Source organism: Heptranchias perlo, chromosome 14, assembly GCF_035084215.1.
Source record: "Heptranchias perlo isolate sHepPer1 chromosome 14, sHepPer1.hap1, whole genome shotgun sequence".
In the NCBI taxonomy this organism is placed as follows: Eukaryota; Metazoa; Chordata; class Chondrichthyes; order Hexanchiformes; family Hexanchidae; genus Heptranchias; species Heptranchias perlo.
In genome coordinates, this window is record NC_090338.1 from 40,689,893 (window position 1) to 40,712,869 (window position 22,977).

The 22,977-nt window shown below is 42.4% G+C and overlaps 1 long non-coding RNA gene across 1 annotated transcript in view; it reads right to left on the reverse strand.

Annotated features, from left to right (window-relative positions):
• Positions 1-15,605: 15,605 nt before the first annotated feature.
• The window catches only part of LOC137332467 (uncharacterized), a 47,096-nt gene continuing 39,724 nt past the window's right edge, over positions 15,606-22,977 (reverse strand). The window contains exon 3 of the long non-coding RNA XR_010965671.1: positions 15,606-21,992. This is a non-coding gene — a long non-coding RNA (uncharacterized lncRNA). The remainder of the gene's footprint in view (positions 21,993-22,977) is intronic.

Here is a 22,977-nt window from a genome sequence, read left to right on the forward strand (position 1 = left end):
TGAGTTGGTGAGGTTAGAGTTTGATTGATGCAGACAGGAAGAATAACAATACAGCTGGGAAGAGAGGAAATGGCATGGTTTTGAAGCTAATGAGAAAGGGAAAAATCACCAGCATGAGGCTGATGAGAAGGAGCAAATGCATCATCAGTCTCAAACTTGCAGAGAAACACACCAGCAGCGAGTCCGACAAGTGGGTTTCTAGAACTCGGGGCCGACCATTTTATTAAATCAAACATTATTCCAAATTTGAAACAGGGGGATAATTATCTGGGCATTTGAATTGTTAGCCGCTCACCAAAAGTGTGTCAAAAATTAATTGGCCAGCCGACTTACAACGTCACCACACGGAAAAGTGTCCACTGTGTTTTATCGTGTCAATCTGGATGATAGTGTGAACTATGATGTTGTAAAGTGTGCTAGTCTCAGGGCTTATGATTTAACTTCTGAAGCATACCGCCAGAAGTATAAGAAATTAAAAAAGGATCTGTTCAATTCTTATAAAGAAATGGTTGTCCAGCTCAAAGATACGTGGCAGGTGTGGCTGGGAGGTGAAGGTGTGACAGACTATGAATATCTTTGTTATTTAATGCGGAGGGACAACATATGGAAATAGTTTCAGGCAATTTCAGAATTTGGTTGCTTGATCAGGAATGTAAAACTCTCAAGCAGCTAGGCACATGTGCTGATTATTCTATGATCTTGAGAGCACAGGTGAGCCATGGTATGGGTGGGGGATCAGGTACTTCATGCCTTCCCACATACAAACTCCCCAGCTGTTTAACACACCCTGAACAAAGCCAGAGGAGGGCAGTCAAGCAGAAATCGGAGATGTTAACAATGAGATCAGGTGTTATAAATATGGCGACGGAGTCCACAAGGCGAACCATTACTAGTCTCTTAGAAATCCTGGGATGCAAATTGGGATGCCAAGTAATCTCAAAGGGTTTGAGTTGGCCAGTTATATGGTAAGGTTGACTCATTATCATCAGCTGGTCACAATGAAGGAAATGCACAAAAGGGGTGGTGAAATTTTGGCTGCTCTTTCACAACAGTATATGGTGATTGATGAAGGGCTACCATTATGTCCACATTTGGGGTTATGGAGGACCACAGAAGTATCCATGGCAGAGTTTGGCTGGAATATTTTGGTTACGCAGGGGTCATGGATGTGGGTGCAGGGGCGGTTATTCCATGTTGTTTTATATTTTAATAGGAAATGACATAAATACTGAAGGTGTTAAAAACAAGCAGCTCAGAGAGGCGATGCAGTGCAGGACCGGTCTAATTGGCCCAGTGCAGGCAGCTGCAGAAGCCAATAACTCAAGTTGCATGAAGTTGAGGGCTCCACACACCTGAAGAAACTCGGGGATAAGGCGATTTCAGGTGCAGGATTTACTGTTTTGGCTCCAAACGCCACAGAGGCTGGCAGGGTGGTGGCAAGTGGTGCATCAAATAATCTTAGGATTTCACCTTCCAAGGAGGTCTAGATATTTGAACTTGAGGTTAGATTGGAGGAAGTGCAGCGATTTGTAATGATCTGGAATGCACTGCCTGAAAGGGTGGTAGAAGCAGATTTAATAGTAACTTTCAAAAAGGGAGTTGGATAAATACTTGAAGGGAAAACATTTGCTGGGCTATGGGGTAAGAGCAGGGGAATGGGATTAATTGGATAGCTTTTTCAAAGAGCTGGCACAGGCACAATGGGCCGAATGGCTGCCTCCTTGCCTCCTGTGCTGTACCTACTATGACACTATGATAAATATGAAGTGATGCACTTTGGGAGGAACCACATGGAGAGGCAGTATAATCTAAATGGTACTATTTTGAGGGGGGTACGAGAGCAAAGGGAACTGGGGTGCATATTCACAAATCTTTGAAGGTAGCAGGGCAAGTTGATAAGGCAGTTAAAGAAGTGTATGGTTTCTTGGCTTTGTAAATAGGGGCATTGAATACAAAAACAAGGAAGTCATGCTAAACCTTTACAAATCACTGGTTAGATGTCAGCTGAAGTATTGTGTACAATTCTGGGCACCACACTTTAGGAAGGATGTCAAAGCCTTGGAGAGGTACAGAGGAGGTTTACAGGGACGATACCAGGAATGAAGGACTTCAGTTATGTGGAGAGATTGGAGAAGCAGGGATTGTTCTCCTTAGAGCAGAGATGGTTAAGGGGAGACCTAATAGAGGTATTCAAAATTATGAGGGGTTTTGATACAGCAAGTAGGGAGAAACTGTTTCCACCGGCAAGTAGGTCGGTAACCAAAGGTCACAGATTTAAAATAATTGGCAAAAGAACTAGATGGGAAATGAGGAGAATTCTTTTCACACAAAGAATTGTTAAGATCTGGAACCCACTACCTGAAAGGGTGGTGGAATCAGATTCCATAGGAACTTTCAAAAGGCAATTGGACATGTACTTGAAGAGGACTACTAATTTGCAGGGTTATGGGGAAGAAGCTGGAGTTTGGGACTAAACTAGACAGCTCTTTCAAATAGCCGGCACGGGCATAATGGGGCAAATGGTGTCCTTCTGTGCTGTAAGATTCTATGATTTATAGCATGTTTAAAGTTATTAGTTTCACTACAAAAATTTGTTTTGCTACTAATTAATTATTAATAAAGAATGTAATCTCAACAGAAATTATAAACCAAAGATCATTAAGGAACAAAACTCAGTTTCTGAAAGATATATTACAATGTTTTATCGTTCTATGCTGCATTAGCATTGTTTCATATTAACACGCAAACTATTTTTAATAAGAATATATTAAAAGGACTGATAAGTAGTCTGCAACATAGCGCTGACATGTTATAAAGCAATGGTTGCAACATAACCGGTGAGTACTGGGTCAGTGAGTCTATCTCTGGCAGCTGCTGTACGGCATCAAGTTCATGTTTCCTGTGGTACTAGCTCTGGTTCATTTCCTATGGTTTCCAAATGTGTATCACAGGTCATTGTGAGCGATGCTAGTTTAAAATTCATTATGATATTACAATAGATTAAGAAATGCTCATGAAACATTTAAAAATGCAAAATTGTGAAAAGTCTTGCCCTTGATATTCTACTTTGAAGTAGTTTTATCTTAATTATAATCTATACTTGTTAATTCTGTTTAACATATTTTCCCTTAAACTTATCAAATGTACAAGAAACAGTAACATTCTGCAAGATGATAAATAGATAAGCCATACTGCAACTTCTGGACTAACTAGTAATAATGCAGGAGAGAACTCATGTTAACACTGACTCTCAACAGAAAACTGAGGAACAGGAAATAGTATTGTAAAACACAGCAGAGGTAATAAAATTATCAGCATCCAAAATTCTTTTGAATGTATAAGTTTCTTGATATTCTGAAATATACAGGAAGCAGATGTATTTAACAGACTGAAGACATCACAGCCATATTTTATTTTAAAGAGTTTAATCAATTTTAAAATGCCCGTGCATCTTTAAAGCTGTTGATACATTTCCAATTTGCCATTGCTGGCTCAGCCAAACTTATAAATTAACTTTATACTTAAGTCAACTTTCAGTACTAGAAACAGAATGAGCCACTTGATATCTTATCTCACATGCTAAATGGAGCAACGAAGCAGACTCCAACTTTCGGCAATGAGTAAAGAAATACTTTTGAAGTTTGTTGTGCCTTATTGCAGTACTTTTGTTTATTTTGGAATTTGTCATTGAGCTAACTTTTCCTGCCAAGATCAGCTTTATAAATTTAAAAGTCTATTGGTAACAAAAGAATGAAAATCAGTCAAAAATTAAATAAGTGAATGCGCATAACATTTTGCAAGGCTATTAAGTCTCATTCAAGTTATAAAGCATACAGGTTGTGCAAATTAATACACTGAGCTCAAAAGTGCTCATTTAAAAATAGTAAATATTTTCTCTTTAACCTAGCTTTTTGAATAAACCAAATCGTTCAAGGAACACTCACTCTCCAGATAAGGTGCGGGAGGCTGGGATGGGAATTATGTCACAAATTCAAATTTTGTTTCCATAAGAACATAAGAAATAGGAGCAGGAGTAGGCCATATGGCCCCTTGAGCCTGCTCTGCCATTCAATAAGATTATGGCTGATTTTCTACCTCAACTCCACTTTCCTGCACAACAGAGAGGGGTGCCGCTGGAGGAGGCCCCATCCACATTTGCCACCCATATTGAGGAGGAGGAGGAGGAGGACGAGGTCGAGGGGGCAGAGGAGCAGGAGCAGCCCATGGGCAGAACATCGGCTCACCTGGCTGCTCGTGAGGCCAGGGAGTCACTGATATGTGAACGATTCTCCTAACATCAGACAGTGTGAAGAGTCCAGTCCTCACCATCTGGACTGAGGAGCGGCCACACCAGCACCATCTCCCGGCCCCTGCACAAAATAGTCGTGCAACTACACATATACCCACTGTAGAGTGACCCAATGGGTGGCATCGAGTGTGGGTGTTTATGGTGAACCTCATGAAAGGGATTTATTACACAAGCCAATCAAGAATGGCCAAGACGTGGCAGTAGTGGTGACAATAACAATATTTAATATGCCATTAACAAAAATCAAATATAAATAAAAAACATGACAAACCGTCAAATACCCTTGTGCATCCCCTTTGTGTTCACAAAACCTTTGCCTTACGCTTACGTGGTGCTTCCCCTGTGGCTGCAGCAGAGGTAGTGGCAGGTAGCTCTTGTTCATGCCCTGACCGATTAGATGCTTTGGGCTTACACCTACTGGGTTTCGGTGCCCATGAGGACCCCTCCAAAGACTGTTCCACCTGCACCTGTGCAGGGGCAGACTCGACCATCTGGAGAGGAAGCAGCATTGCGGGTACTGGTTGAGAGGGGGCAACTGGTAAGACGTGGGAGTGCTTTGAGTAGCGTCCCCACTTCCATGTCCCCTTTCGCCATCATCCCTCTCCTGGGCCAGGTCCACATCACTCCTACCACCCTGCTGGACAACAGTTTGGAGGACATGTGTGAAGCCTTGTAAGGTCAGTGCTAGGGTATCTGCCTGCCTGTTTAAGGCAGCAGAAAATTGCTCACCCTGAGTCCGAAGGGCCGTTGTCAGGGCTTCAATGGACTCATTGGTGAGCCGTGCTTGAAGCTCGATGGAGGTTAGCCTTTCCTCCATCGCAGACATTCCCACACTTACCCGCGACACTATCTCAGAGATGCCCTCACGTCCCTGTGACAGCATCTCAGAGATTCCCTCCTGTACCTGTGCCACCATTCCACTCATGCAGGAGTTGGACTCCTCCATCCTCTGCGCAATTGTGGAGAGTGCGCATGGCACCTGTTCCAACACCACGCAAATGTGCTGCTGCCCCTCGATCATTCTCCTTTGAAAGGATGGCCCCCAGGGTTCAGCATCTGTGTCCAGCTGAGCAGAACCTGGAGAAGAGTGCTCCCACCGATGCGGACTCTCCACAGCTGCCTCTGCCACTTGTGTGTGGTGGCTCACCATGTGTGACCCCAACTAACTGAGGTTGGGGACCCACCGAGGTGTCTGTATCTGCGCTCTTGGATGGCTTGATCAGACGTAACGGTGCCCTCTCAGAGGCCGGCAGGTCCTCTGAGGAATCGCCCTCCGCCACCACGGCAGTCGGTGAAGGCCCTGTTAGAGAACAGAAGGCAATATTAAGCATGATCACAGATGTTGGAGTGCTGAAGATGGCAATGCATGTTAACATCATTTGCTATTGTGAGTGCTGAATGTTAAAGTTCTGTCACCAGCCGTTTGTTGGGTGGCAGTCTCGGCGTCCCCGACAGACAGGCACTCGAGGGTTCGGCTCAGTTCAAGAGCCTCCTGCTCCACGTCCGTGAGGATGACCTGATGTTGCGGCCCCCCTCCGGTCTTTGCCCTCTCCCATGCATTCTGGGCTCTCTTCTCCTGTAAGAGATGATGACGTGGCCAACTGCTGAATGCATTGGTTTGGGTGAGGTGGACCATGAAAGAGATGCATCAGAGGGTGAATATGAGACAGAGCCATGACATTTTATGAGGATTGGATTGAGTGGTAGTGGTGGGATGAGTACTGGGGAGGTGAGTAAGTGCAGGTAAGTTGAGGATGAGGTTTGAGTGGTGTGAGGAGTGATGTGATACAGTAGTGTTGGCAGTGCAGAAGGAGGTGTGGGGTGGGGGCGGTGATGTGGAAGACGGAGTGTAGGAGAATGATTAAGTGTACTCACTTTGGCTGACCTAGTTAGGTCATTGAAACGCTTCCTGCACTGGATCCAGGTGCAGGAGACGTTGCTGCTGCTGGTGGCCTCCTCCACCATCTACAGCCAGGCCTTCTTGGTGGCAGAGACAGGCCACTTCCTCCCGTCCGCTGGGTAGAAAATCTCCCTCCTCCTCCTCACCCCATCCATTAGGACCTGAAGTGAGGCATTGTTAAATCTGGGAGCAGCCTTTCCCTGGTCTGCTCCATGCTGTAGTTTTGGTTGGTTGCTGCAGGAGCAGCATTGGAGGACTGCCCCTTCAAATAGGGCTCCTCCAGCTGTCAGCCTGTGATGCGGGTGCGCAGTCCGCCCGCTGCGCAGGTTGACGACGGGAAACCCGGAAGCCACGGTAAGTGCCTTCAATTTACCCGCGATCGCATGGGGAACGGACCGATTTCACTGGACGGGTTACCCACGCGCCTAGTCGCCACCCCCGCCTCCCTGTTAATATCGGGGTCATGATATCTGCAAATGTTATTGCATTTACCTTATAAAGGTCGGGTCCCCTGTAGTTGAATATTTTTGCTCGTGATTTTGCGCCAGCAGCTGTTGTATGAGAAGTTCCGAGAACCAGGAGGCTACCCGTGGGCAGGCAAAGAAGGGAAATTGAGGACAGGGAAGAGGCGGAGGAGCGATTTGCACACCCACCCCATTCCTTAGTCTTACTCTCTCTGCCTGACCACCCTCTCCCCCATTCCCCAGTCTCCCACCTCCCCCTCCCACCCCCAACAGTGCAGGGATTTTGTGATCCTTCTCATTCTATATCTTGAGGCCTGTCTTGCTCCTGCTCCTCAGCAAGCATGGGCAGTATGCAATATACCACAACTGTTCTGCCACCTGGCTCCAGGTCATACTGCAAGCTACCAAAGCAGTCCAAGCTTAAGAAATGTTGAGTTAATCAGCCAAAGTTTTACCTTGTGAATATACATCATTTCAGGCTTTTTCTTTTGGGATTTGAGAATTTTACAAATGTTGTCAACCATATTTGGAGTGAGTGATCTACATATCCCAGAATTTGGTATCCCTCCTTGAATATTTGAAGAATCATTAATTTTCTCAAGATATGTGCATCTTACTGAAAATGGGCATTTACTTGTATGATTTTTCACCATTGGACATTGCCATCTGAACATTAAGAAAGCAGTAATCCCTTCTATTGAATAATTAAAGAAACATTATTACAGGTTGGTTTTCTTTCATTCCCATAATGTATTTGCCTTGTACAAAGTTATATGCAGCAACATTTCACACAGCTGCCATTTTAATTTGATCCATTAAAAGCAAAAAAGGCACTTAAATTTATTTACAAAAAGAGGAATATATGGCCTTATGTGTACTAATACAATACTAAAAACATTTCCCCACTAGGCATCCAACAAGAATCACTTCTCATCATTCTGTTTCACTGAGCTTTGTAACAGAATTCAACCCTCTCTACAGACAGATTAGGCACTGCAAATTACAGTGTGTTGTATTCCCATCCCTCACCCCATTAGCAGTGGAGCATGTTTGCAGTTCACTGTTACGACAGAGTATAAATGTTTGGGGAACTGCAGTCCCATGATCTGTCATTAGTTTTGTTTTGCTTCATTTCAAAAATATTTTTCTGCTCTTTGACCAGTATAGAAAAAATACCTTTAAACTTTCTGGCATGAAAAGTCACTGCCTTCTCAGCACTTACCTGCAATTCCAGCACATCAGTACAAAAGTGCACTGGAAACACAATGGGCTCGATTTTAGCACCCGCGATCGGGTGCGTTCCTGGCGGGGGGGCTGCAAAAATCGGGGATTCCCAGGGCGGGTCTGGAGCCTGGCCCCCACATGAGGGACTCCCGCCGGCAATTAAATCCAGCGGGGTGCCACTTAAAGTACTTAAACAGGTACTTCAGGTCGTTTATAGACCTGATTGACCTGTTATTTTAGGAGGGGTGGGATTTTGAAAATAGCTGACACTGTTTCCCGTACTGGGGGAAACACTCCCAGTTCAAATGGACGTGTTGCAGCCACCAGCCTGTGGCAGCTGCAAAGGTCCATTTGACAGCTGTGGGGGGGTGGGGGGGGGAGACCCTCACTCATTGCAGGAGGCCACTCTGTCACTTTGGACAAAGTTTGGCCTCCACCACCCTCCTCCTAACGATAAAATTCACCAACTTGCACACTTACCCCGGTGTCCAGGCACATTTACCTACCTTGCGGACCCCCTCAGATGTACATCTTCCGGATGGGGGCCGCCGTAGCTGCAGTCATGACCTCCTCGGAGGGCGAACAGCATCACCAGCCTCGCCGGCCACGCGGTCCACCTTTGACACGTGGAGCTGCACAACACAGTGCTGTGACACATCCACCTACACAACAGGAGGGAGGGCAACCACAGAGAGAGATGTGTCGCAGAGGGCACTACCCTCGGCACAGGGTCTACAGACTGAGGCTCAGCATCCTGGACCTCTCTGAGCAGCAGTGCATATGGAGGCTCCGAGTCACTCGACATGTAGTCGTGGACATCTGCAGCTTCCTTCATGCCGAGCTGCTCCCGGCTGGCCCGAGCACCATCTTCTTACCTGTCGCTGTCAAAGTCACCACTGCCCTCAACAACTTCTCCTCCACATCCTTCCAGGATGCCACCGGGCACATTGCCGACGTCTCTCAGTCATCTGCACAAAAGAGCCCTGCAAATACACCTACACCCACTCTGCAGTGACACAATGGGTGGCATCAGGTGTGGGTCTTCATTGTGATCCTCAAGAAAGGGCATTATTGCACAAACCAGACAAGATTCGCAAAGACGTGGCAGTAGTGGTGACAATATAATATGTGATGTGAGTTGATCAGAAATTAAATATAGGTAAGCACCATGACAAACCCTCAAACATCCTTGTGTAGCCCCTTCATGCTCACGACACGTTTGCCTTACGCTTCCTACTGCACATATGTGATGCATGCCCTGTGGCTGCAGCACAGGTAGTGGCAGGTTGAGTGAGGCTGACCGTAAAAGAGATGCATGGGATGGTGAGTATGAGATAGAGCCATGAGATTCAATGAGGATTGGGTTGAGTGGTAGTGGTGGGATGAGTACTGGCGAGGTGAGTAAGTGCAGGTAAGACGAGGATGAGCTTTGAGTGGGTGTGAGGGGTGATGTGATAGAGTAGTGTTGGTAGTGCAGGAGGAGATGTGGGGTTGGGGCGGTGATGTAGCAGACGGAGGGGAGGGGAATGAGTAAGTGTACTCACTTCGGCTGATCTACTTAGGTGATTGAAGCGCCTCGTGCACTGTATGCAGGCGTGCGATATGTTGGTGGTGCAGGTGACCTCCTCTGCCACCTTGAGCCAGGCCTTCTTCCTCCCACCTGCCGGGGGGAAGATCTCTGTCCTCTCCCTCCTCCTCACCCCATCCAATGATACCTGGAGGCATCATTAAACCTTCCACCTGGGCTGCTCCATGCTGTAATATTTCCTATAATCTGCAGCATCAGTCAGTGGAGGACTGCCCCTTTAAATTGGGCTCCTCCAGCTGACAGACCTTGCTGCGCATGTGCAGTCCGCCCGCCGCGCAGCTTACCAGCGGGAAACCCGGACGCACAGGTAAGTGGCTCCAATTAACCTGCGATTCCGTGCGGAGCACACTGATTTCACCAGGCATGTTACCCATGCGCCCAGTCGACCCCCTGCTGAGAACCCGTCGCCCTGCTAATATCGAGCCCATTGGGCTGGATTTTGCAGGAGTGTGGCATGCCCCGTTAGTTAGACTTGTTCTTGCACATCTAGGTTTTAAAAATTTTTGCCCACAAAGTTGCTGGAAGTGTGAGCTGATGACGGGCAAGGGCGAGGGCAACAGGGATTTTGGTGAACAATGGGTCAAACAGTGTATCTCCTTTACCAATGAGATGTAAGGATTGAGGAATAAACAGAGGAAGGACTGAGAAGGAGGGTGAATTAGAGTCGGTGAATTCAATGTCAAATCAGGTCCAGAAACAGACATGAAAATAGGGAAAGGAAGATTGGATTAAGAGAAAGAGAAAAATGAAACAGAAAGGAAAAGCAAGTATTTTAAAAATTTTTAAGTTGGACATTTTTAAAATCTCCTAAAACAATTCACAACCTGAAGGCATGAGACTCCACACTTATAATTGTTTACTTTCCGGGCAAAAGAGGTTCATGGGCAGTCATTAACAATTATCAATTCATTAAAAGGGTACTTACACTGTTAATTACTAGGCTTAACTTTCTGTGGCGAGTTTAATGGGCAATTAATGTGAAAATGCAGCAACTTCATGAAAACCATGGGAAGGTTAAGTGTGAGATGCTGTTTTCGTGAAGCTAATGGCGAAGCGGCATGAATCGACTGGCAACTTGTGGCAATTCGCAGTTCATGAGGTATCTCTTCCCCGCTACAAGTTGTTGGGCGATTTGCACATTGAGAACGGTGTACGTTGTTCAGACGCCGTTATTTTTTCAGCAAAATATTTCCCATTATGATCAGTTAGCCAATATTAAACCGACAAGCCAAAAGTCACATCTGTCACTGAACAGATTTTTTTTACAGCAACGTACAGATACAGATACAAGGCACACAGATCAGATTTACCTCAATGCCCAACGCCTAAGATCAGTTGTTGCCTGGATAACTACCAGAAGGCATCAAAGTCACTCAATGACAAAATGATACAAGTATTTTATCACATGGTCTAACATATTTAATGGAAATGCTGCCACTTATGTATTTTTAACTGTTTTGTGAATTTAGCACTGAAATCCAATGTCTTGCAGGTAAATAAGAAAATTAAACTATCTGGGTGCCTAAACTATGTAGCCATTCTGATGAACAGCTTCTGTAACTTTGACAGGAATTCACTGAAATGGCTGGAAACTAGGCCAGGATCCAGTTATGCAAGATCCTGAATCAGCACCTAAATTTCTGTGATGGCCTTGTGGGGGCAGAGCCTCCACCCACCACTGATGTCAGGGGTGGGGTTGGGGCAAACATCAGAGTACCCATGGCCGTCTTCTGGGCCTGGTGTATGGTCATTACAGGTACAGCTGGTGGTGAAGTCAAGCGCGCCGGTCAACCAAGAGTTGAAAGTGGGGCCCACCTAGGGGTCTAAGATGGCATCGTGGCTGGACCCCAGAAGATCAGGGCAGGAAAATGTTCTTTTTTCCAATTTTAAGGCAGCCTCTGGAGCAGCTAAAATTTGCTTCCAGGGACGAACCAACATCTCCCCCTCCGCACCCCCCCCCCCCAACCTCCTCTCCCACCAGACACTTATACCGGACTTTCTGGCACTTTTTGTGGGAGAGGTGGAGAGGGACTCAAATGTTCCTCCCAACCCAACATGCAAATCCAACTTTGACAAGGTCAGCAACAGAGATCTGGATTGGGCACATCTTAGCACTTATATCAAGATGCGCTGCCCTGTGGATTTTTTGGGGCACTGATCTCCTGCAGCATTGCTCAGGGGTACTGTGGGGTCTGGAGTAGGGTTGAGCTGGAGCTGTGTTTAACTTGGCCTTCCCTTCTAGATCTGACCTTAGAAGACATATTATATGGATACATTAATAATGCAGCCATCATTGAGTATTAACAAAGGCCCAGAAATCCCGCTCCATAGATTTATACTAACCCATTAATTTACCGCGGTCTTTACTGTGCGCGCTTCCTCTAATGGGAAGCAGAGAAGAGCCCAGGGTTAGCTCCAGTGAAGCTAGGACTCTGGGAGAAGCGAGAGGATCACACACTCCCATCGACCAATCAGATTGGAGCATTTTTGACAAGCTGCGTACAGTTTCTGCAAGCTGGAACGTAAAAACCAGGAAGTGAAATGTACAACATTAAAATCATTGTGAAAACAGTTATAGACAGCGAAAAGAAGAGAAGGTAAGAAATAATCGAACTAAATAAAAGAGGCCGAAGGGAAAAGTAAATAAAACATTTTTTAATTAAAAAAAAACATTTTTAATGAGCAAAATCCATTAAAATAAGGAGTAATGAGACTCCACATTTTTAAAAGTTAATTTTTAATTGTTTGGCAGTCATTAAGACTTACTGCGCTGTTAAATCTTAGTTTAGACCTGTTATTTTTAAGCATACCTGTTTTGTGGCGATATTAGTTACTTTTCAGCTGGGCAGAAGACAGGTTGGAGCTGGTCCTTGGTTTCCACTGATTCCAGCTGCCGATATTCCTTTAATTCGAAGCTGACATATCGTTGGTGAACCAGGAAGTGCAAGTTCTGGATTTCCACGTTTCACTGTGCATGTATGATCGCCGAAACTTGCTCCTCAATTTCGCCGCTAACAATAGTGAGCGCTGTTGAGCTCACCGTTCTTTTTTAAGCAATTTCTGAGCCAAAATTATCATACTGACTTTCTTGCATGGTTGATGATATGGGGATGGGCCTATAGCACAAAGCTGCCCCAATTTTGCTCTCATTGACAATCTCACTGCCCAAGCTCAGAAGCACACATCATACTGTAATGTCTCTTTGTGATGAATATAAATGGACAAAAAAATCTTAAAGGTCCTGTGGAACAACCCACTGCCTATTTTGGACAAAACTCCAGAGAATGATCATATATCATTAGCTCCCGGTCCACCAAAGCCTCAAATTTAAAATTCACATCCTCCTGTTTATATCCCTCAGGACCTTGTGCCCCCCACCCCTCCCTCCTATATCTTTACCCTTTTCCAGCCCTACAATCCTCTGAGAACTCCTCTGCATTCCTCCAACTCTGGCTCTTGTGCATTCCCCACTCCCTTCGCTCCACCATTGGCGGCAATGCCATCAGCTGTCTAGGCCCTATGCTCTGGAATTATTTCCCTAAAGTTCTCTGCTTCTCCACCTGCCTCTCCTTCTTTAAGACCCTCCTTAAAATCACCTCTTTGACCTTGGTCACCCCTCCTAATATCTCCTTCTTTGGCTCAGCATCCATTTTTTTGATTACACCTCTGTGAAGTTTTTTCTACTTTAAAGGCACTATATGAATGCAAATTGTTGTTGTCGTTGAATACTCTGGAGATGGAGCTGGGGCACATAAATATCACAACAGGGGGTACTGTGGACATCAGTTCATGCATTTTGTATTTTTAAAGTTCAATGCGATGTAAATATTCTAAAGCACCTACCTTAAAATAAGAGTTAGTAATATTGTATACCCTTCTTAACAGTAGAGAATTGCAGAATACCTGACCAGACCTAATTTCGGCTATAGTGCTTGGACAGATGTTTATCAAACTAAGGACAATATATGGTGCACAACTGTACTACAGTATGGTCTGACTAAAACTATTGATATGAGCGTTTCATTTGGTGCCGTTATACTGCAGTCACACCTCAGCCTGACTGGCATCGAAGTGCAATTTCAGCGGAGCTCTGTGCTTGCACACGTTGACACATGTGCAAGGCTTTGTTCTCTTGGCAGTTAGTTTTTAATGTTGGGAGAGTGGATGAGAGTGTTTGCTTCACCTAACAATAAAAACATTCCATGCAAAGTTCCCAGGAAGTTAAATGGACTGCCTAGGCATTTTTAAAATGTGGTTTGTCACCAGACACATCTGATGCAAACTCAAAGCAATGGGATTGCGTCCTTTAGGCTGCTCGAGCGTCAGATTAGAACGAAATACCCTATTTATAGAGCACGTTTCATGTCGCTGTGCACCTGAAATGGCTTTGCATCGATACAAAAGTGCAACGTAATTGCATCTTTCATTTTTCAGACATTTACATCTATTGCTTAGATATCTTCCATGACACACCTTGGTATTTTAATTCACTGGACATATAACCTAAAATGTTCAGTCAATTATAACAACAAAAATGAATGTGGACTTGGTGCTCAGTTCTGCTCATGGGTCATGTATCAGTTCACTCAGAATAACAATTTGTAACAATACGCTGGTAAGGTGTTACAAATCCTTATCCTTAACAGATATAAATTCAAAAGTAAATCATTCTTTTATTTTGCCAAAGCAGGCTCCCACATTTGAAATGCTAAATTCATCAAATAGCCAGTTCAGCTCGATATGATTACCAGGCAACTGTGTTTAGATTTGCAAAATACTTGTACAAAGCAGCAGCCACTGAATTAAAAAGTTTTACATTCCAAAAGCTGTAATTTCAAATAATTACAAAAACTGACAAAACTTTTATTTTTGGACATGCGCAAATAAGGAAAATTGATCTAATCTCATCTAGCTTAGTTTATGATTAATAAATCAATTCAGAACAAGTGTGGAAATGCAGATGACTTAGTCAACAATTCATAGGAACCCTATCATTAATGTGTCTGTATTATAGTCTCTGGAATTTAATGGGTGGAAAAAATAACCCCTGAGCAACTGCGAAAAGCAATATGATCACAAAGCCAAAAATAATGTTGGGTGGGAAGAGTCATTATCATCAATCAAACAATATATTTTTCATTAAAACTATTTGGCCTTTCACAAAAAGCCAATTGTTATACAGGCACAGCTTGATCACATTGGGCCAGAAATTGCTGAGAAAATAATGGTAAATTCAAGGTGTAAAAACGCAGCAATTTGTGGCGAAGAAGAGACATGCCATGATTTGTGATTCGCCACAAATTGCTGGACGATATGCGCCATTCCGCCGTTAGCCCCGTATAAACGGGAGCTCACCGTCAACCTCCCGCTAAGTGTCAAGAAATTACTGGATCTGCGCCGTAAATACGAATAAATCTCGCCACAGATATTTAGGGCTGCTTTTTCAAGCAACCTCTCCAGCCAAGAAGGGGAAGAATTGAAACTCTGGAATTTCACTCCTGCAGGTAGTAAATTTTTCCTAGAGGTTTTTTAAATTTTAAATTTTAGTTTTTAAAAATTCTTTCTTACTTTTCCTTTCTGTTTCTTTTTTCTCTCTTAATCCAATCTTTCTTTCCCTCTTGTTATTTCTCTTTCTGTATCTAATTTGGCTGTAATTCATCCTATTTCCTTCTCAGTCGTTCACTCCGTTTCTTTCTCTATTCTTAAATTTAATTGGTTAACGAGATAGACCATTGGACCCGACGTTCATGATGTCCCAGATGCCCCGTTGACATCGCTGTGCCATTATCAACTCACATTTCCATTCATTTGTGAAGCAAAAATAATACGACTTGAAGAGTGAGGAAAAAAAATCCAATTGAGGCGCTCACCGCGAGATGACTCTCTCCAGCAATTTATGGCCCATTGAATTCTCACTGTTTCTGGGAAGAGGACGAAAGCAATAATGGATATACAAAATTATACTAAAAGGAGAAATTTTGTTTATAGTAGATTGACTTTAAAACTATTTTCCTCATAAAATCAATTTAATCACGTTCTCAACATTTTCCAAAATGAAGCCTTTAAATGCCCAGTTCTGGCGGTTATGAATGTTAATAACCAAACAGAGGAGAAAGAGCATTTTATTTATACCCTTTAATTAACAGAATCATCACTACCACAAAATGTCATTATTGATGTACCAGCGCAAAAAGCAGTTTCATGGACTGTTAGCTAATTTCGTCGAGGTGCTGACAGTGTCCCCGGAAGTGAGGGGGCAACCCTGTTTGCACACATAAATGTAGATCCGACAGTGAAATTCCCATCCTTAATAAACAAACATCCTGAAAGAATTATACACCACAATAATGGCAACAACTTAAATTGTTGTTAGTTATGTTCTCTTTCCATCTCCCTTTTTAACCTTTCAAGTGATCCTCCATATTATAGTAGCTCAAAAAATGACCTTAAAGCAGGAATCCAAACTTTACCTGTGGAGTTTGTAAAAATGCACGGCCTTGGCTAAAGGTTGGGTAAGTACCAAGCACTTCAAATGCCCATGCAAAAGGGCTAGATAATGACCCCCACACACCACACCACAACAAATAAGAATGTTCAGGCTCCTATAACAATTGTCGTAAATCACCACCTGCTCCATTTACCCCAAGAATAGTGACTCAACCCAATGATTCCACCATAGACAACGTAGGGCAGCCCTTGTGTACCCTGACCAGGTAACTCCACAGCACACTGAGCCTGAATCATATAACTATTATACCAATAAACAAAATTTTGCATAACCACCTCTACGCTGCTAGTGATAAGATGCAGACTTCCTTCTCCTACCCAACTGATTGACCTACCAATACCACTATCATGCATGAGTAATATATTGCTTAAATTGATTTATTTGTCAGAACTGTGTCTTTGGGTGAATGTACTATGCCTTTAAATACTCAAATTGTTCTTCCTGGTGTATGTGCAATATCTAGCTTGACAATAGAAAAAGGCACACTCTAAGTACATAAACAACAAAGGAGAGGATGACAAAAAGGAATACAAAAAGGTTAGGGAAGAAGTCAATAAAACAATTAGGAAAGCAAAAAGAAACTACAAAGTTAAATTATCAAGGAATATATAAAAAATAGTAAAATATTCTACAGACAAATAAATTACAAAAGAAAAATCAGAATAGGGATAGGGCCACTAAGGGATACACACGATAAACTCACAGGTAATGACAGCGAAATGGCACAACTATTAAATAATTACTTTGCTTCATTATTTACCAGGGTGACTAATATGGGGGGACATGGCATTAGAAGAAGAGATCAAAAAAGATATAAAGACATTTAAGATAGAAAGGGGAGAGATAATTGATAAATTAATCAAACTTAGAGAGAGGATAAAACCCCTGGTCCATATGGATTGCATCAATGCATCTTAAAAGAAGTTAGGGAAGAGATAGCAGAGGCACTATTACATATATATAAAACTTCATTAGAAAAGGGAATAGTGCCAGAGGACAGGCGGACAGTTATATTTAAAAAGTGAGACAGAACAAATCCAGGGAACTATAGACCAATTCGGTTAACGTCGGTGGTAGGAAAGATAGAAAAACATTTAGGAACCGAAATTATAATAAAGAATAGTCAGCACGGATTTCAAAAGGGAAGGTCATGCTTGACCAACCTTATTGAATTCTTTGAAGAAATAACAGAAAAGGTAGACAAGAGTAATGTAGTAGAAGTAATATATTTTGATTTTCAAAAGGCCTTCGATAAGGTACCACACAGTAGACTCACGACTAAGGTCAGAACATGTGGAGTCAGGGGACAAGTAGCTGAATGGATAGCAAGTTGGCTACAAAATAGAAAACAGAAAGTAGAGATTAAAGGTAGTTACTTAGACTGGCAAAAGGTGGAAAGTGGTGTTCCACAAGGATCAGTGCTGGGACCACTGTTGTTCACCATTTAAATATATGATTTGGACTCGGGAATCGGAAACACAGTTTCAAAACTTGTGGAAGACACCAAATTGGGGGGTATAGTTAATACTGAGGAGGAATGTGACAAAATACAGGAAGACATTAATAAATTTGCAGAATGGGCATGTAATTGGCAAATGAATTTCAATATAGATAAGGGTGAGATGGTACATTTTGGTAGGAATAAGGAAGCCACATACTCCTTGGAAAATAAGACTCTAAATGGGGTAGAGGAGCAGAGGGATCTGGGGGTTCAGAGACACAAATCATTAAAAGTAGTGACGCAGGTTAACAAGGCCATAAAAAAAAACAAGCACTGGGGTACATTTCTAGAGGAATAGAATTCAAAAGCAGGGAAGTTATGTTAAACTTGTATAGAGCCTTGGTTAGACCACATTTGGATTACTGTGAACAGTTCTTGTCTCCATATTATAAAAAGGATATAGAGGCACTGAAGAAGGGGCAAAAAAGATTTACTAGGATGATACCAGAACTGAGAGGTTAGAGCTATCCAGAAAGATTGAACAGGCTGGGGCTCTTTTCTCTAGAAAAGAGAAGACTGAAGGGTGACCTGATAGACGTCTTTAAGATTATAAAGGGGTTCGATAGGGTAGACGTAGAGAAGATGTTTCCACTTGCGGGGGAGACCAGAACTTGGGGCCATAAATATAACATACTCACTCATAAATCCAACAGAGAATTCAGGGGAAACTTCTATACCCAGAGAGTGGTTAGAATGTGCAAGGAGTAGTTGAGGCGTAGATGCATTTAAGGGGAAGCTAGATAAACACATGAGGGAGAAAGGAATACAAGGATATGTTGATGGGGTTAGATGAAAAAGGGTGGGAGGAGGCTCGTGTGGAGCATAAACACCAGCATTGACCTGTTGGGCTGAATGGCCTGTTTCTGTGCTGTACATTCTATGTAATTCTATGTAATAAAGTCTGAGGATTTCATCCATTGTATCCCATTTGTTATTGAACGTCTCCCAATACTGTGTACAACATCAACTCCCTTCCAGTTACCATTTGCTTTTGCACCTTCAATTAAAGCAAAACAAAAAATTACAAAATGTTTGTCCATACTAATTATGTAATGTGCCTACAGGCACATGACTACAAGAAAGTACATTTCTGTTGTGAAGTTGCCTCACTGATGAAGGATGTTTTGAGAATTGCTAACACTTAACATTAACCCTTAAAAGTTCTGTGTCCTTCACTAAGAACCTCCAGTACAATCAAGACAGCTCCACTCTATCCATTCAGATCTGAGCTCATGTTACATCACCAGATATCAGTACAACCATATTATAAAAACATTTATGTCAGCATTAAAGTAACGTACATAGTTACTAGATTGCTGATTTAAATAAATAATCACAAAAAGAGAAACCACTTCAAATATTTAAAATTCGGTCATTAGTTAATTGCAAATCAGATTTTCTACAAACCAATACTAAATATAATGCAAACTAGACATCTGTCCTTGTTACAGTTATCTCCAGCTACACACACTGTTATGCTTGCTAATACACAACCAAAAGAGTTAATTAGAGCCTCGCTTTTCAATCCAAAGTAAAAGAACTTTGCACGTTTTACACTTCCATATGAACAACAGATAAAATACAACTTCAAAGTGCACCAAACCTGTTCTCAGCAAGTTACTTGGGTTGCTCTGATTTTAAGTGCAGGAGTGTATCTCTATCAGTTGTTCAATTCTAAAGTTGCTGAGGCAAGTTTGGCCCTCGATAAAACTTTTGTACAGCATGTTCATTCATATCACAGATGCATCACTGTATTTGTGACACAATGCTTACATAACTGAAAACATAGCCTACAGATTTTGTTGCACAAATGAGAAGGTTTGCAACTTATCAACATTTGATACAGGATGACCTGCCAAAAGAATTTGGTAGTGGTTTAAAGATAAAGACACAATACATCCTCTGTAAAACCACTTGGGAGTCTTTCAGTTGCCAGTGTTCACAGTTAGTGCGGAGTAAGCAAATCTGTCCAAGGAGCAGTCTGGTTATTGTTCGATACTCTTAAGTACAGCTTTTCCACTCTGTGTTGCTTTCTCTTGTCCAATGATAAATTGCCCCCAGTTACAGCAGTCTTGGGCTGAGGACAACTAAGTTTCAAGACTATAAAAATATCTGTAACAAAAATGACTATTACAGTCAGTTACAATCAGAAAATTGGTTTTAACCACTGTGACAATTAACTGACTTTCCTAGTCACTGAGTACTCTATTTATCCAACTTCACATTAAATCAGCACTTGTATATTTCTGGTTGTATAACTTAGAATCATAGAAAGGTTACAGCATGGAAGGAGGCCATTCGGCCCATTGAGTCCATGCCGGCTCTATGCAAGAGCAATTCAGCTAGTCCCACTCACCAGCCCTATCCCCATGGCCCTGCAATGTTTTTCCTTTCCAGTACTTATCCAGTTCCCTTTTGAAAGCCATGATTGACTCTGCCTCCACCACCCCTTCAGGCAGTGCATTCCAGATCATTCCAGATCATCACTTGCTGTGTAAAAAAGTTTTCCCTCATGTCACCTTTGGTTCTTTTGTCAATCACCCTAAATCTATGTCCTCTGGTTCTTGACCCTTCTGCCAATGGGAACAGTTTCTCTTTATCTACTTTGTCTGGACACTTCATGATTTTAAATACCTCAATCAAATCTCCTCTCAACCTTCTCTGTTCCAAGAAGGGCAACCCCAGCTTCTCCAGTCTATCCATGTAACTAAAGTCCCTCATCCCTGGAATCATTCTAGTAAATCTCTTCTGCACCCTCTCTAAGGCCTTCACATCTTTCCTAAAGTGCGGTGCCCAGAACTGGGGCACAATACTCCAATTGTGGCCGAACCAGTGATTCATAAAGGTTCATCATGACTTCCTTGCTTTTGTACTTTATGCCTCTATTTATAAAACCCAGGATCCCGTATGCTTTTTTAACTGCTTTCTCACCTTCAACGATTTACGTACATATACCCCCAGATCTCTCTGTTCCTGTTCCCCTTTTAGAATTGTGCCCTCTAGTTTATATTGCCTCTCCTTATTCTTCCTACCGAAATGTATCACCTCACATTTTTCAGTGTTAAATTTCATCTGCCATGTGTCCGCCCATGCCACCAGCTCGTCTATATCCTCTTGAAGTCTATCACTATCCTCCTCACTGTTCACTACACTTCCAAGTTTTGTGTCATCTGTAAATTTGGAAATTGTGCCCTGTACATCCAAGTCCAAGTCATTTATATCAAGAAAAACAGTGGTCCTAGTACCGACCCCTGGGGAACACCTCTGTGTACCTCCCTCTAGTCTGAAAAACAACTGTTCACCACCACTCTCTGCTTCCTGTTACTTAGCCAATTCTGTATCCATGCTGCTACTGCCCCTTTTATTCCATGGGCTTCAATCTTGATGACAAGCCTATTATCCGGCAGCTTATCAAACACCTTTTTCAAAGTCCATATACACTACATCAACTGCATTGCTCTCATCTACCCTCTCTGTTATCTCATCAAAAAAACTCTATCAAGTTAGTTAAACACGATTTACCTTTAACAAAGCTGTGCTGGCTTTCCCTAATCAATCCGCACTTGACCAAGTGACTGCTAATTCTGTCCCGGATTATCATTTCTAAAAGTTTCCCCACCACCGAGGTTAAACTGACTGGCCTATAATTGCTGGGTTTATCATTACACCCTTTTTTGAACAAGGGTGTATCATTTGCAATTCTTCAGTCCTCTGGCACCACCCCTGTATCTAAGGATGTTTGGAAGATTATGGCCAGTACCTCCTCAATTTCCACCCTTATTTCCCTCAGCAACCTAGGATGCATCCCATCAGGACCGGGTGACTTATCTACTTTAAGTAGAGCTAGCCTTTCTGGTACCTCCTCTTTATCAATTTTTAGCCTATCCAGTATCTCAACTACATCTTCCTTTACTGAGACTCTGGCATATGTCCTGATATTTGGAACTTTGAATTGAGATTTACATTCATGCTTAGTTAATTTATTGTGGTATTTAATTTGACTTGCCTGAGTCACCCTGCATAACCCAACTCAATTGTAAGAGCCCATTAAACTTTTGATTTTCAAAAATATTAAAGATGAAGCAAAACACAATTTCATATACAACTAATCATTAGTACACATAGTCAAGGTTAAGAATGATTATTAGCTTAACACCATGAACAAAACAATAATTTGGCCTAGGAACTATAATATTATATCTGTGTTCAATTTAACAAAGCATAACTCAGTTCAGAATTACAGTATCTCAGCCTTAGGATATCAACAATGTTCATCTTTGCAGATTAAAGTATGTGTTTGGTGAAGTTTTCACTTTATATAACAGAGTTCACCTGGCAATTGTTAATAAAAAAAATGCAATCATTCTGACTTGGTTAGTGGTTTGACGTGTTTGTGGAGACAGCTGTCTTTCTCTGATGTACAGGTTTCAGCCTCCAGGCACACCTTCAGTGAGTCACCTGGAGCCTTCCTCCTTTCAACTAAGACAATGTTATGCCCCTGTTCAAAAGAGGAAAAAGGAAATGATAGATCAATTACCTCATTTGTGAATAAACTTATTACTGCTACTACAATGCATTTTCTAACACCTTTACGGTTGAAAAATGTCCCAAGGTGCTTTTTGGAGGCATAAGGAAAAAAGTGTCCTAATATTCCTTTGCTCCACCCCCTCCTCCCCCCTAAATCTGCAAGTAGCAGCTAGTCAGATACAGGATACTCAAAGTATGCTGTGCCTGGCCTGACTGGAACCCGCCTGGATTTGCAGGTTTCATTCATTTATACTTCCCCAACATAAAAAAGAATGTGCACCATCATAGGAAAATAAAAAAGTTATTGATAAGCCTTAACTACTGTGTTAGTGGCATCAACAGCAATCGATTCCACCACTTATGATCTATCAAATAAAAAATGTATTCTTTAACAAAATATGTTGATTTCAAGCAGACTAGCAAGATTGTTGCCTTGTCAGTGTCACTATTTTAGATTCAGGTAGATTGAGCATATTGCAGCTGCACATTTCCATCCATCTGCATTCGGGCATTTTACTGGCAGATTGATACAGCTCAATGCATGACAGGCTTACTATTGGGTCTATCTTCCTAGTTGACCTAAACCCAAACCTGCAGAAGACCACAAGGAACATAGGAACAAGAGTAGTCCATTCAGCTCCACCATCCACTTAGATCATGGATGATCTGTACCTCAACTCCATTTACCCACCTTTAGTCCATATTCCTTGATACCCTTACTGAACAAAAATCTATTAATCTCAGTCTTGAAAATTTCAATTGACTCATCATCCATAGCCTTTTGGGGGAGTAAGTTCCAAATTTCCACTAACCTTTGTATGAAAAAAGGCTTTCTGATTTCACTCCTAAATGACCTAGCTCTAATTTTAAGATGAAGGTAAAGACAAATGAGGAAGGTCATTTCACCAATCCTAGCTTATCCATCCTGAAAAAATCTAAACTTTCATCACAGATTC